Source organism: Capsicum annuum, chromosome 4 (assembly GCF_002878395.1).
Source record: "Capsicum annuum cultivar UCD-10X-F1 chromosome 4, UCD10Xv1.1, whole genome shotgun sequence".
Lineage (NCBI taxonomy): Eukaryota > Viridiplantae > Streptophyta > Magnoliopsida > Solanales > Solanaceae > Capsicum > Capsicum annuum.
The window spans coordinates 207,664,926-207,678,954 of record NC_061114.1 but is presented as its reverse complement, the minus strand read 5'-3'; the positions used below and the strand labels follow the sequence as shown (position 1 = coordinate 207,678,954).

General features: G+C 32.7%; 1 long non-coding RNA gene across 2 annotated transcripts; it reads left to right on the top strand.

Annotated features, from left to right (window-relative positions):
- The first annotated feature begins 6,581 nt into the window (after positions 1 to 6,581).
- LOC107867490 lies at positions 6,582 to 12,052 on the top strand. Of its 2 annotated transcripts, XR_007054586.1 has the most exons (5): positions 6,582 to 7,497; positions 8,243 to 8,340; positions 8,441 to 8,489; positions 8,712 to 8,756; positions 11,832 to 12,052. It is a non-coding gene; the product is annotated as an uncharacterized LOC107867490 (long non-coding RNA). The 2 variants fall into 2 exon arrangements; XR_007054585.1 differs by lacking the exon at positions 8,712 to 8,756 and having other exon boundaries at positions 6,603 to 7,497.
- The last annotated feature ends 1,977 nt before the right edge of the window (positions 12,053 to 14,029 follow it).

Genomic DNA, 14,029 nt, shown 5'->3' with positions numbered 1-14,029 from the left:
AGGTTATAGGCCTTGTAGTATTTGCAAGGTACATAGTGCATCAATTGCACTAAGATATGGTACTTCATAACCAATCCAATTCGATATATTTCAAATTTCAGCAAATAATCTATTGTTTTGAAAACTCTCCAAGAGTTCCAATGATGTTCAAGCAACAAGCTTATACAATATAAGGATTATAAATAAGTTTCCCAGAAACTTTTATATGCTTCAAGCAGTTTGAATCCTTAAAAGTTTTCACATAAGTTTTGTCAAGTGACAATATTCAACATTTCATGAGTGATATCTTCAAGTATCAGGACTGCAAATCAAATAAGTTTTACGCTTACCAAAATGAATCCTTTCATGTCACTTGATAAATGTTTCTACGTCAGCATGCTTAAATAAACGTAGAATTCAGATCCTCATAATCTTTCACAATATTGAGCCAATATTGTGTCAAAGATATTGATGATATATCATTTTGTATTGATTCACAATGCGACATAACATTTTGAGATCTCATCACTTCATTATTTTCAGGTACATGAACCTCTCATAAGGTTTCATGAAGTGGTATGTCGTAGGCTCTTCAAGAGCTCATTGCCTTATCATTATGATTATTTGCTCCTTATTTTTCAAGGACTATTTCATTTGGAACCGATTAGTCTACCACGTTTCACACATGCATAGACTTTGTCCTTTAGGAACACAAAATAAGAGCACTTGCGCTTAATATGAGATGCTTTCAGCATTTGACTTGAATTATCTTTTAGATGAGGATATGGTGATAATTCCTAACATATTTCATGTGCTTATAATCTCCCCCTTATGTTAGGAAAACTAACATACATCCTCTACTTCTTTGAGAAATCCATCGTTGTGCATTATGGTATATTCATTAATCGTATACCGCACATCAAAATTCTTAGATGGAATAATTGTTCCCAACCTTGAACCAATTGAAAGGGAAGAAATAATCTTAATTTATTGGTCTAATGCATACAAATGCTATTGCAATATATCATATTTCAGACCAATACATTAAGTTTTGTTCTCATTAACAATGGTTTAGATATTTATCGAAGACATTCAATGCTAAACCATCATCATCAAGATAAATTATCTTGATTACACAATATGAAAATTATGCTCAATTTATATTGAACAAGTAACTTTATGAATGTCAAACGTAGGTTGACCATGAATGTACATGTGATCATCTTATTGGTGCATCTTTTTAACATATCATATGATAGGTGAACGGGCCCTTATTCACCTTTTATAATTTTCAGATTTGAAGGGATCCAAATCCAATATTAGTTGGTCCAACTAACTTGTCATGAGAACAAACGAAATAAACAATTCTTGAAAAAACTTCTAGTTCTTCAATATATGCATATCTTCGAGATGTCACAATCGTTCATATCAATTTATGAACTTTTATTGTAGTAAACTCCAAGTTTACCATGACATGTACTTTTTCTTTAGTAAATTTCAGATTTACTATTACATGAATAAATTTCAGATTTACTACTTCAGAAGTAGATTTCAAAATTATTCAACCTCTTTTGGAGGTGAGTTGTGATACAATCACAATCAAGTGCACGTTTGCATTAATAAGTTTTTCATTCCTCAGGAATGAAATATAATCGTGTCTTAAGTCTATCAAATTATGATAGCTTATAACCTCTTTCAATTTTGCTACTTCAGAAGCAAATCGAGGCATACATATAATGTAGAGAATTTTTCTCTAGCATATCTTATAATCATATAAGCGTGTGAAAATATCATCACTTTTGATGATCATTATCATATTGTCCCTCCACGCGTATATTTGTGCATTCAGTCACTAGTCTTCTTTCAGACATATTATGCACTGCTACCACATACACCTCAAGAATGAAGTAAGTTGTCATATTTCAGACTTATCATATATTGCTACCACATTCACTTCATGGAATGTAGCATATTCAATGGGTCAAATTTCATGACTTTTCATCAAATACCCATTATTTTGCCTTAACCATCATAATGTATCAATATGGTGCATTGAGATTCAAACTCAACGTCTTATCCATATAAAGGCATTTTAGACATAAATCGATGGGACTTGAACCCAACATATTATCATCTGTTTTGATAATATTGTTCTTGAAAAATAAATTCAAAATATAAATGGTTTCAAACCAATTATTTTTCTCAAATCCAACAATAATTATATTATTAATAGCAAAATACAGATAACATAAGAAATTACCTTTAGATTTATAATCTCACCTAATTTGGCAGAATCTTGTGTTGATAATCTAAATTAGTTAGAGACTCGAAAACTTACAAAAAATTCGTTAGTAGCAAAACAATCTCAATTATCTCAATATTATTATAAAACTAAACTTTCATAATATCATTAAAGTGGTCAGATCTTGAGGCACTATTGACATGATTATGTCATCTGACATCTCCTTTATTTTATATTAAAAAGTAGCTTTCAGCCATATAATTATTATTGTTCTCATAAAAATTTCATGTGGATTTTTTTTCAAGCACAACCAATTTAGCACGTAATAATTAGCAAGTCATTCATTTACCTTGTGTAGCCACGTACTGTACTTGCAAAATAAAAAACAAGTGAGTATCGACAAATAAGGAAAAGAAACAAAACTTGTTCGTGTTCACAAGTGTTTCAGTTACAAGCTAAACCATTGCATCGTGATTTACGACGTGTTTCATCACGAAATTTCAAGAACAAATATAACTTTATTATAAAACAAGCCTTATGACTAAATCAACTTCTTATCGTACCAAAGATTTAAGCTTATCGAACAGATCTCAATTGGTAAGAGACTTCGTACAGATCTCAATTGGTAAGAGACTTTGTGTTGATAACATGTTATAAAATAAGAAAGAATAAATAAGAAGAGTAGAGAAAATAGAGAAAGTGATTCTTATTTCTTCTATTGAGGATAAGAGATCATAAGATTGTCAATACAATGAACAAAACTCCTCTAATTATAGGGAAAATTTACTCCTACGGAGTAAAAGATAGATGGTTCAACTTCTAATAGTTATCTAAGTTGATCTTGATAGATCTTGATAGACATTCAATAAATACATTTACAATAAATATAATATTGTGATTATTATCTTTACCTTGTTCCCCGACACGGACTAGTCATCTCAGAACATCATTCTTTTACCGAAACTGCGGAAAGTAGCACTCTCGCTCAAACAACGCCTTACCCCCCACCCCTCACAACGATCGTACTTATACATGCTTAAAGCCCAAAGCATCGTCAACGGTCGAGCCTGCGTCATTGAAAAGTCCCGTCATTTTTTTCGCCCCCACTTGAATAAAAAGCGATAGCTCATTATCGATTTCTCCTTGCCCAAAAAAATGATGGTTCAATCAAGGACCGGCCCCATTTACCGAGCGGTTACTTTGGACTAATCGTCTCGGAAATGTCGTCCATATTGACTGCGGGAATGTGTTACCGTATGTCCCATCATTTTGTTTCCCCCATTTGGGTAACAAGCCCGCGATGCCAGGCTCGGCAATGCTATATAGAAGACGTTCAGGTTATATTTGTTGAATTTTTCGGTCGGTCGGTGTGGGATAAAATAAAAGTAAATCCTGTACTCTTACTATGGCTATTCCCTGTCGTCTCTCTCTATTGTTTGTGGGTTATTTTGTTGAATTGACACTAATTTTTTTTACTTTTTTGTTATGTTTCCTTTTCTTCATTATTTCATCAATCATGGGAAACTTATGGACTAGTTCTTAGTAAAGATTTGAAATTTGTGGGTCAATTAAAATTTAACTAATTCCATCACAAATAATAAGGCATAAATATCTAGACAATCTTGTAATACACTATCTTTAGGTATACGAATAAAGTGGAATATCTCAAGGTTAAATTTGGTATCAAATCTATACTATATTTGCTTGATGGTATAAATTTAGTCTTAAAATATTTCACCTTATCTTATCCATCATGAAATTAAGGGATAAATTATCAGGTTGGAATATGTGAAGGCCACTAGGTGTATCTGGTGAGGGGAGGCCACTCCAAATGCCTCCAAAACATAGAGCTAGTTATATCGGACAATTTGGATAACCTCCACACTCAAGAGCTTCTATGGATAAATTACACAAATCTCAAATTTAAGAAATTATATTATCTAATATTCCTTACTTTTTAAAAATTTATATAAAATTTCGATTTTCAACTTTACTCTTGATACATAACAATAAAATTCCGTCCTATTTTTACTCCATCATTAACTCATTCCAGCTATTTTTTTTTAAGGATTTTCACTCCTAAAATAGCTCCGTAATTATCAACAGTTAAATCATCTTCCTTCTTGATTTTTTCTCCTCCATTAACCCTTAAATCATCTTCCTTCCTAATTTTTTTCTCCTCCATTAACGCATGCAACTTTTTTTTCCTCTCCTAAAATCTCTCCCTTTTTTTTTTTTAAATCTATTGATACATATATAAATTTATTTAGTTATTCATACATGTTTATTCTTTTAATGGTGATTCATATGTATGATAAGTATAATATCATTATATGGGTATTATGTTGATTTATACGATATAAACAGTTTGTATGATTTTAACGGGTGATACATATTGTATTATGGTGACTCATATGGTAGATACGGTTATTTATTTCAATTATTGGGTGGTTCATATGATATTAATGGGTGATAGATATGGTATTATGGTGATTCATATGGTAGATACGATTATTTATTTCAATTATTGGGTGATTCATATGTTATTAATGAGTGATAAATTTTTGTTCACACTGTATCTAAAAACGGAGTAGTCATCCCCATCACCAGAGCTCACTATTACGGTGAACCAGCGCTAGTCCGCTAAAAAACGGCCACTCACCACTGGAAATTCCCATAACACCTACCAAAAAAATCACCCCACTAACGTCATCAATTATTGCGTGATTCATCATATGATATTAATGGGTGATACATTTCAAATTTCAAACTTCAAACAAATGTATCACATATATTTCAGATGTATTACATAGTAATTCCCTGCCACCAAATAATAATTCAAATAATAATCAGCGAAGGTGAATCAGCAGGAGGGTTGGCCATTATCGGAGAAGACATCAACTGGGTTGGATATTGAGCACCATTGGTGCCACAGTGTCAAGCAATTTCAATGCCAATGCCGTACCAGGCAGTGAGGAGCTTAGAGGCAGTGGCAGCGGGCCCCGGCATGCGATGGTGGTCGCTTTGAAGCTTACCGAAGATGAAAAATAAGGAGGCAATTTAAAGCTCCAACGACAGAAATATTGAGCAGGTACTGGATGTTACCATACCAAGCGATGTCGTAATTGAAGTCCTCGTCCCCAGCGGAGGAGAGAAAGTAGAGTTGGATGCCATGGATGGTGGGTTAGCAAAGAAAGTGAATGGGATCATATTGGATTGAATTAGGATTGACAGAAATTAGGGTATTGAATTTTTTTTTTTGAATCTGATTAATTCATTATATAACTGATTATGCAGGATTTGCTCCACAGAATAAAAGAGAATCTATTATTTTCTTAAATAAATATCTTTGTCAGTTTTAAATGTATCAATTTTTTATATGTATCACCGTATAACATATGTATCATCATTTTAAAAAATCGGGATAAAATGTAATTAACAAAATAATCAAGATTTTATATAATATAATTTAAAGATTCAAGAATTTATATAAATTACTCTTGTTTTATAATAGGAGCTTTATTGGGCTTTTACAAAGCTGTGAGCCTCATCATTTGGTGATTTGGTTGGTAGCAAGCCCAATATATCCAGGGTTCCTTTTACATGCATGTTATGCTATCCCCAATAATGATATCGTCTGTGGAGAAGAGTGGGTGGCCGAGTGTAATCGCGATCACCACTGAATGTTTCATTTTCGTTAGAGAAATCGTTTATATTGGTGTATGAAAATATAACACAAAAAATGAATAATATTGTGGGGGTTTATTTGTGAGGGTTATTTTAACCACCGTAAAATAATATGAAATGAGTTAAAAATCTGCCGCTAAAATTTATAAAGTTGTGGGGGTTTTAGACCCCCGCTATAAATTGAGGGATTTTAAACCCCCGCTATCTACCGAAAAAATAACGCTTATTTGCCATAAAAATATAAATTTACGAGGGTTTTAGACCCCCGTTATAATCGGAAAAAATAGCACTAACATTTTCCTTCTTTTTTTTTAATTGGACAAAATATTTTCCCTCACTTTTCCAAATCGATAGGCAGCTCCAAATTATCGATTGACCCTCTCATTTTCCCTCTCAATTTTTCTCTCTCATTTCCCAAATCAGCCGATCATTTCAGTTGATTTTTACTTTCCCTCTCTCAAGAGTCATTGAGCTTGGATCTAGCTATGGCTTAGGTGGGTAGATCATTGCAATGACCACAGAAGCATGGGAAGATGGAAATCCCCAAGCTCTGTAGGTTGTTCCACTGATTGTACCACAGTACTATAATGCACTCAAGTTTTAATGTTAAGGAACTCTTTCATTCTTTGGTTTAATCAAGAATTTATTTTAGGATTGAAATTGGATTACTAATGTTATGTAAACGTTTGGCTTATTTGCATATTTGGAGCTTCTGTTTGCAAGTCTTAGAGTTGTATAATTCAAGGGTCCATTGAAGACTTAGGTTATTATGTGGACCATTCCTGGGGTTCTTTTAGATTTCTATAAGAATTTAGTGTGGTGAGATAAACGATATTCTTTTATCCTTAGCTAGAGATTTTATATTTAAATTTGTGAATCATTAAATCTTTGATGGCACAATCAAAAAGATCAAAGATGGAAACGTTGTCGGCAAGCAATTTCTAACATATTTCCAATGGAAAATATTCCATTTGGAAGTTTCCTTTGCATTATGAATTTGAATTTGTTGGATCAATAAGAAACCATAAGACAAATAAGAAAACCCAACAGTGTTCTTATTTTTTAAGAGAATGGTCAAGCTGCAGGCGGGAGAACGGGGTAAAGGAATCAAAGCTTTAGTTTCTTAGAGCGACAAAAGAGAAATATCCTTATAGGGGATAATTTTAGTAAATAAAGGTCTTTCTAAGAGAAGATGAAAGCCTAAGGCAAAGTTCTCTAATGATTAACTTCTTATAAATACAAAGCCATAACACCTGTATGAGAGTATGCATGTGCTGAACTTCTAAACATATTGAAATATGTTAGCTTTATATGATTATTGCTAATACACAAATCTCCATGATCCTTGCTAATACACAAATCTCCTCTTTTAAAGTTTCACTGTGATAATTCATGGCTGTCGTGTTCAACAACAACTGCCTTATTGACCTTGTTTCTCAGCTTTCTCTCTCTTTCTCAGAAACTCCATGGACAATTTAACTCACCTATTAAATCAATCTCAAAATCATCAAGATTTTGTGTTTTTTCTTGAAGACTACTGAAGAGGATTGAGAGAGATCTAAACCGAATCTTCGCCTGGAGCATCATAGGTACTCCAGAATCCCGACTGCCTTTTCACTCTTCTAGAAAGAACCTTTCTTTCAGATTATATTTATGATACATCTGAACTTTCCACCTAGCTTCTTGGATTTTGGCTTGAACCTTAATCTGTTTTATGCTTTACTAGAAATTGATCTCTTCCAATTATTGCTGCAATTATTGCCATTGGGGAAAGATTATTTTTTACCTACTACAAACTAACACAGGCGAGTGCGAGGGACAAATTTACGTTACTCATAGTTTTTCTGGGAGAACTAGAAATAAATACTTAAAGAGGTTGTTCAAACAAATTTTTGGAGGTCTGTGGAAAAAAATCAAGGCCAAAAGGTACAAGTTTGGGAACAATATGAAGTTGATTAAACCAAAGTCAAAACACCTATGTTTATAGCAGAAAGACTGTACAGCTCTAACTGGTATCAGTCTAAGATATTTAGTTCTTGCACGTGAAAGGTTTCTAAGGAAGTTTTCTCTTTTTAGAAGCAATCAAGAGAAAGGGGAAGTATTAGCTTTATAGAGCGCGCAGCATGTTGTGCATTTTGTCTTGCTTGTGTCCTGTGGACATAATTCTTAAGCTGAGCAACTATCTTTTTTTCTATTCTTCCTGGCCTGTTATTTCTGTTTACTTTTGGTCCTTCCTGTTTATTTCAGCTTATTGGGACTTTCTATTGCTTAATACCCTACAGGTTCGTATTATTTAGGGCTAGTTTCTCACATTTGCTCATTGTTTTGATTTAGGTTAATTTCTTTGATATTTATGGACGCAAATTAAATACATCAGATGTTGGCGTATCTTGTAATGGAGTAGGTACATTCTTCCTGAAGAGTAGCAAAGGGTATGAATTTTGATATATTTTAAGTTATGCAAGTGTTTTACTTTATGAAGTTTTATATATGTTGGGTAATTTTATTTAGTTGCCTTCTTTTTGTTTTCAGGTTCTCAATTAAAGGATAACAATTTTTGACCTTTATTGAGGATCCACAGGTTAGCTCTTATATCTTTGTTGTTCACATTTCCCTAGGGTACTCTGTTCTTCCATATATATATATATTTATATGCTTTTTAAGCTTGCCAGTGGTGTCAGTTATTTTGGTTGGTCTTATTTTCTTGCAGACCAATGTAGATAAATTATGTCCCTTTTTCTTTTGAAGGCTGTTTACATATTAGCAAATTATTACTAAGCTAGGTTTTTTCTTGTGATTGCAGACACCCGAAAATGACATAGGATAGAGCTCCTTCAATTATTTTTAGGTGAATTCTGCATGATTTCAGATTCTTTTTATTTTTATCCATTTCCATAAAAAATCGTACAAGAGGCATTGCACCACATTAATAAGATCATTTAATATTTTTGGGGTGATATAAGAAGTTGTTTTGTCTAGCAATATTTTTGAGTCCCAGTGATACAAGTATGATCACGGAGATGGACGCATGTGAGAGTGTAATGAACCCGAGACTTGGAGTGCGCGAGTGAAGGACTTAAAACATACCAAATCGATCCTAATCTCACACTTAAAGTGTAAAAAGGAGTCTTGGAACACAACAAGTCAGCCCCTAAAATACACTTAAAGGGCGCCTAGCTCTTAAAGGGCATTTTAGCTTCTATTTTGTAATAGCTATAAATAGAACCTCTTAGGGTTTGTAAGTCATAGGACACTTTGGAATACAAGTCCTCTCTTCCTTTTAGAGGCAACCTAAAATTAGGTGAACACCAAGTGTGAATTCACTTGTGTTGTTTGTTCTTGGCTTAGAACGTGGGGTGCTTAAAGGATCGAGGTCCCTCTTGTGTCCAAGAAGAGTGTAGGTGTTTCTATTACATGTTCTATGGGTTTTGATGTTTAATATACATCTTAGTTCTTAGTGTTTGTAGTAGTTTATGTCATACTACTATCTTTCCATTTCTTGTAATCTTGTGTAGTTGTTGTGTTCTTGTTATTGTAAGCCATTTGTTGTTGTTATTGATCTTATCATATTGTTGTCTATCTTCTTGTGTTTATCACATTTTGGTGGCTGTTTTGGTGTCAATTACACCTTTATATCTCGTTCTTCTTGTTGTTGTAGTGAATCCGAGAGTGGTCACCAAATAGGTCCTCGGGTTCTTGAACTTGTGGACTGATTTTAGTATGTGTTTCGTGTTTCCTTGGTCCTTCTTGTATCACCCAGTGATAGTGAGTTTTGCACGTTAAGAAAATCATAAGATAAATAAGAAATTAAAGAACACTGTTGAATATACCATTACCACATATTTAATGAGAAACCATGACCATACTAATACAATAATTAAAGAAACCTCATAAAGTGGTATCTTACAGGTATGTACAGAAACAACTGCACATCAGTCCCATGCTAGTTGTATTCCGCATCTATAGATATTCAGTCTATTAAAGTCCATTTCACTACAATAGCCGTCAATTTTTCTTTTAAGCATATTAGAAGTTCTCTAAACCTCGCACTTACCTACCCGGAGCTAAGTGTAAGAACAACTCAACCCTCTTCCCAACTGGTTGGGATCCTTTTCTCCCAGGTACTATTCAAAAATCCTAGAAAGTATAGATTTTTTTTTAGAAAACTTCCTTCAATATGATTTTAGGACTAAATTGTTCAGAAAATAATCGGGCATAGGTTTCGTTGCTCAGTGAGTATCCACAGATTTGAAGGGCCATAACTCCTAGTTAAACTAGAAAGTTTAGTCTTCCACTATTCATGATTATACATTGATTCTCACATAGTTCTCATGCTCAGTAAGTACCAGCATACAAATTTTTGAATACCATATATATTAGGTAATCTTGAAAGTTTACTCTTACCCTATTTGTGATTGTACATGTTACAGGTTACTCATCAAACAAAATAGTAAGATTCTACATAATCACTTGTGGGATTTCACTGGATGTGTTGTTGTTGTTGTTTGAATATGGTTGGTGTTGTGATTCATATAAGAAGACTGAAGCTTTATGTAACCTATATTTCTTTCAACTCCAGTAATGAAAGTCATAAGTTCACTGATAAGAAAATTTTTAATCGTCTTTTCCTCTAAGAATGCAATGCCAAATCTATATACCACTGGTGCAAGCCATACTTGATTTTGAAAAAATCATTTGTGCTAACTTATTGTTGACACTGTTTACTGCTTAATATATCATTGGGAATACCTAGTAGATTTTAACTGTTAAACTTTGTTCCAAGGAAGACTTGTATGACTTCTAGATAAAGAACTTAGAAAAGCTACAGACCAATTTCCTGTTTGTTGCTTATTATCTCATTGTACATTGATTGATTGGTTGTGAATCCATTTTGTGCAGTCAATTGGTTCATCTAAAAAATAATGAACATGTTATTCACCTGCATTTCTAATGTGATGTTTGAAAGTACTATGATTTTAGTAGAGGATTCCAGACATAGGCTAGTAGTGCAGAAAACTTCTGAGAATTGGCCTGAACAGAAAACTTCTGAGGATTTCATGAATAACACTCTTCTTGTTTTGTAATTGTAACTAAAATGTGAATATTGACATGCAGTGCTTATTTTTTATTGCTTTATATCAGAATAGTCAACATATACCTAGGATGTAACTGATATGACGTAATTGATGTTCGAATTTTTCATTTCTTGAGCTGATTAATTATAGTTAAGGATATCTACTGTTGATCTACTTTGATGCAAGCTCAGCAGGCATCATGGCACTTCTGCAGCAAAATAGAGAGAAATGATAGAAAAATTAAAAAGGAAAGAGAAGGTGTTGCTACATCTCGTAATGTTAATAGAAGATCATTTTGGTGTATTTGAAGTGAAAAATAATATGATCATGGTTATTTATCTATAGAATGATCATTTGGAGCTAACATTATTCTTCTTTTCTTGGTAAGTTTTAAGTTTATATCAGAGTTTTGCCTTATAGGGTGACATTCATTTCCAGAAATCCTTGCTCTACAGATGAAAAGTTAGACTGTGGGATTTGTATTACAGTATAAGGCCTAAGAGTCATACAACACTAGGAATTGGGACTTGAGCATTCTCGGTAAACCATAGAGCACTTAGCAGTAGAAGTTTTGACCTTATTTAAGCCTCAACGACTCAAGAAGATAGCAAAAGATCTGCACTGTCTGAACTCTGATAGTTAATTTAGTTATCTGCACTGTCTGATAGTTAATTTAGTTTAGTTGAAAATTTTCTTATAATAGAACCAATGGTTAGCATGAGGAGGGAGAAAGAAAAAAAGGGCATGTTGAATTTTGTATTTTTTAAGTTGCACAGCTTATAATGTCCTCTTTACTTATATTTAAAGCGGTTTTTCGATTGATTTTTATACTTTACATTTTTATGTAGTCAAGTGATGCGGCTAGTGAATTCATTTCGTCCATGGATGCAAGGAGATCACGTGATGATAATGATCATAATGACATTCTTTGATTTTGTTGCATTTGTCTTGGATATTCAATTATGGTGATGTAATTGTGTGATTGGAGTGGATCTTAGAATATTGAATTTTTTGTGTTTAAATTTGATTTTGGAGTTTGAACTTTGAAGATATTAGTTAATGTTGAAAATTTAATTTTAAAGTTTAATGTTACATTATATGCTTGTCAATTATAATGTTTAATTACTCATGTTGTATTAATGATATATGGATTGAACAAATATTGGATTGTAGGTTATGTCTAAAGAAATAATTAAAATTGAGCTAAAATTAGAATTTATAATTAGTTATTGAAAATTAAAAAAAATTATGGAGGTTTTAGATCCCTGAAACTTTTAAATAAAAATTTATCATAAAAATAATTAAATTTAGAGTAACGGAGGTTAACTGCCGCAAATTAATTATGGGAGTCAGAAAAAATCACCGCAAATTATTTGTGACGGTTTGAATTGTGGGGTGTTCTGAAACCGTTGGAATTGTATTTTGTGGGGGTTTAAAACCCTCGTAAACCATGTAATTAAACCCCGCAAATTGATTATTTTTTGTAGTGTTGGTAGCAAGCCCAATATTCCTTTTACATGCATGCTATGCTATCCCCGATAATGATATCGTCCGTGGAGAAGAGTGGGTGGCCGAGTGTAATCGCAATCGCTACGAATATTCTATTTTCGTTAGTGAAATTGTTTATATCGGTGTATGAAAATATAATACAACGAACTTTATAAAGTTATTTTCTTCTATGCAAAATTGTAAGTGGTCCTAGAAGAACATTTCTTACTGTGTGTGCAGAAAATCATATGACTAAAATTAAATCTCCTGAACTTTTGTTACAAAAACTATTTTTTGTAAGTGGTCCTAGAAGAACATTTCTTACCGTAGGTGTAGAAAATCATATGACTAAAATTAAATCTCCTGGACTTTTGTTACAAAAACTATAAAATATTGTTCTCCAATCCCCATTGAAGTATGAATCCAACAAGGCCTTTTATTTTAGAAGAGATTTTAAAATATACTACTATCTTAATGGTAAATTTTAAAATATACTACTATCTTAATAGTAAATTTTATTCTTTAAAAAAATAAATAAAGAGAAATCTATAGTTTTTCCCTTTCCACGATTTCTTTCCAGTAGGTAAGTGTTTGATTCATTTCTCGAGCAGTAAAGACCAAGGGTGAAAAACTAGAGATGTTCGACAATTAGCTAGAGGCAGAAGCAAAATTTGAAGTTCATGCGTTCTAAATTCTAATTCTTTTAAGTTACTTAGATTCAAAATTAATAATCTAGATACATTTTAATAGATTTCTAGGACCACATACAAAATTTGGACTAAAGTTATTAGTCTGGGTTGAACTCGTATATAAGATATACATTCTAGCTCAGCCCCGTCTATAATATGGCTAAATGGACAAAGAATTACACAACTTTTTTCCACCTGTCCTATGCGTGTATGCATATGATGTAAACCTGTCCAACGGGCCGGTTTGACCCGGTCCACTGAAATGGTCTGGCCTGATATGATTCGGTCCGGTTATTTCATGGGCTGTAGGGTTCTGAGTCTCAGGCTGGGTTATTTTTTTTTGGGTCTGATTAATCCGATCCAGGCCCACCGATTAACTAGCTCGGAACCTGTTTTTTAAGAAGAAGAAAAATAACTTTTGACCGTTTGGGCCATTATAGCTGTTGGGCCCAACGGCTATATGATCGTTTGGGCCCCAAAAACGGTTATATGCCCTTTTTAATTAAAAAACAATTCAATTAAAATATCTTTTTAAACCGAAAAAAATTCCTATAAATACCCTACACTTTCAAATCATTTTTCACACAATTTTCATTCTCTCAAATCTCATTCTCTCTCAAATCTCAATTCTCAAAATTCAAATATTCTATATATTTCCTAAAATGCATAATTTAATTTTTTTAATTTTACGATTACAAAGTACGAGTGAAAGTTTTTAAAGTCGCAACCTTCGGATACTTTCAAAACTTGGTATTGTCGTTTTATCTCTTACTTTTAATTTTTAATTAGTGTATTAATTATTGAATATTTAATTTTATTATATTTGTGTATTTTGAATTTTTTTAGTTTGATTTATATTATGGATAAAT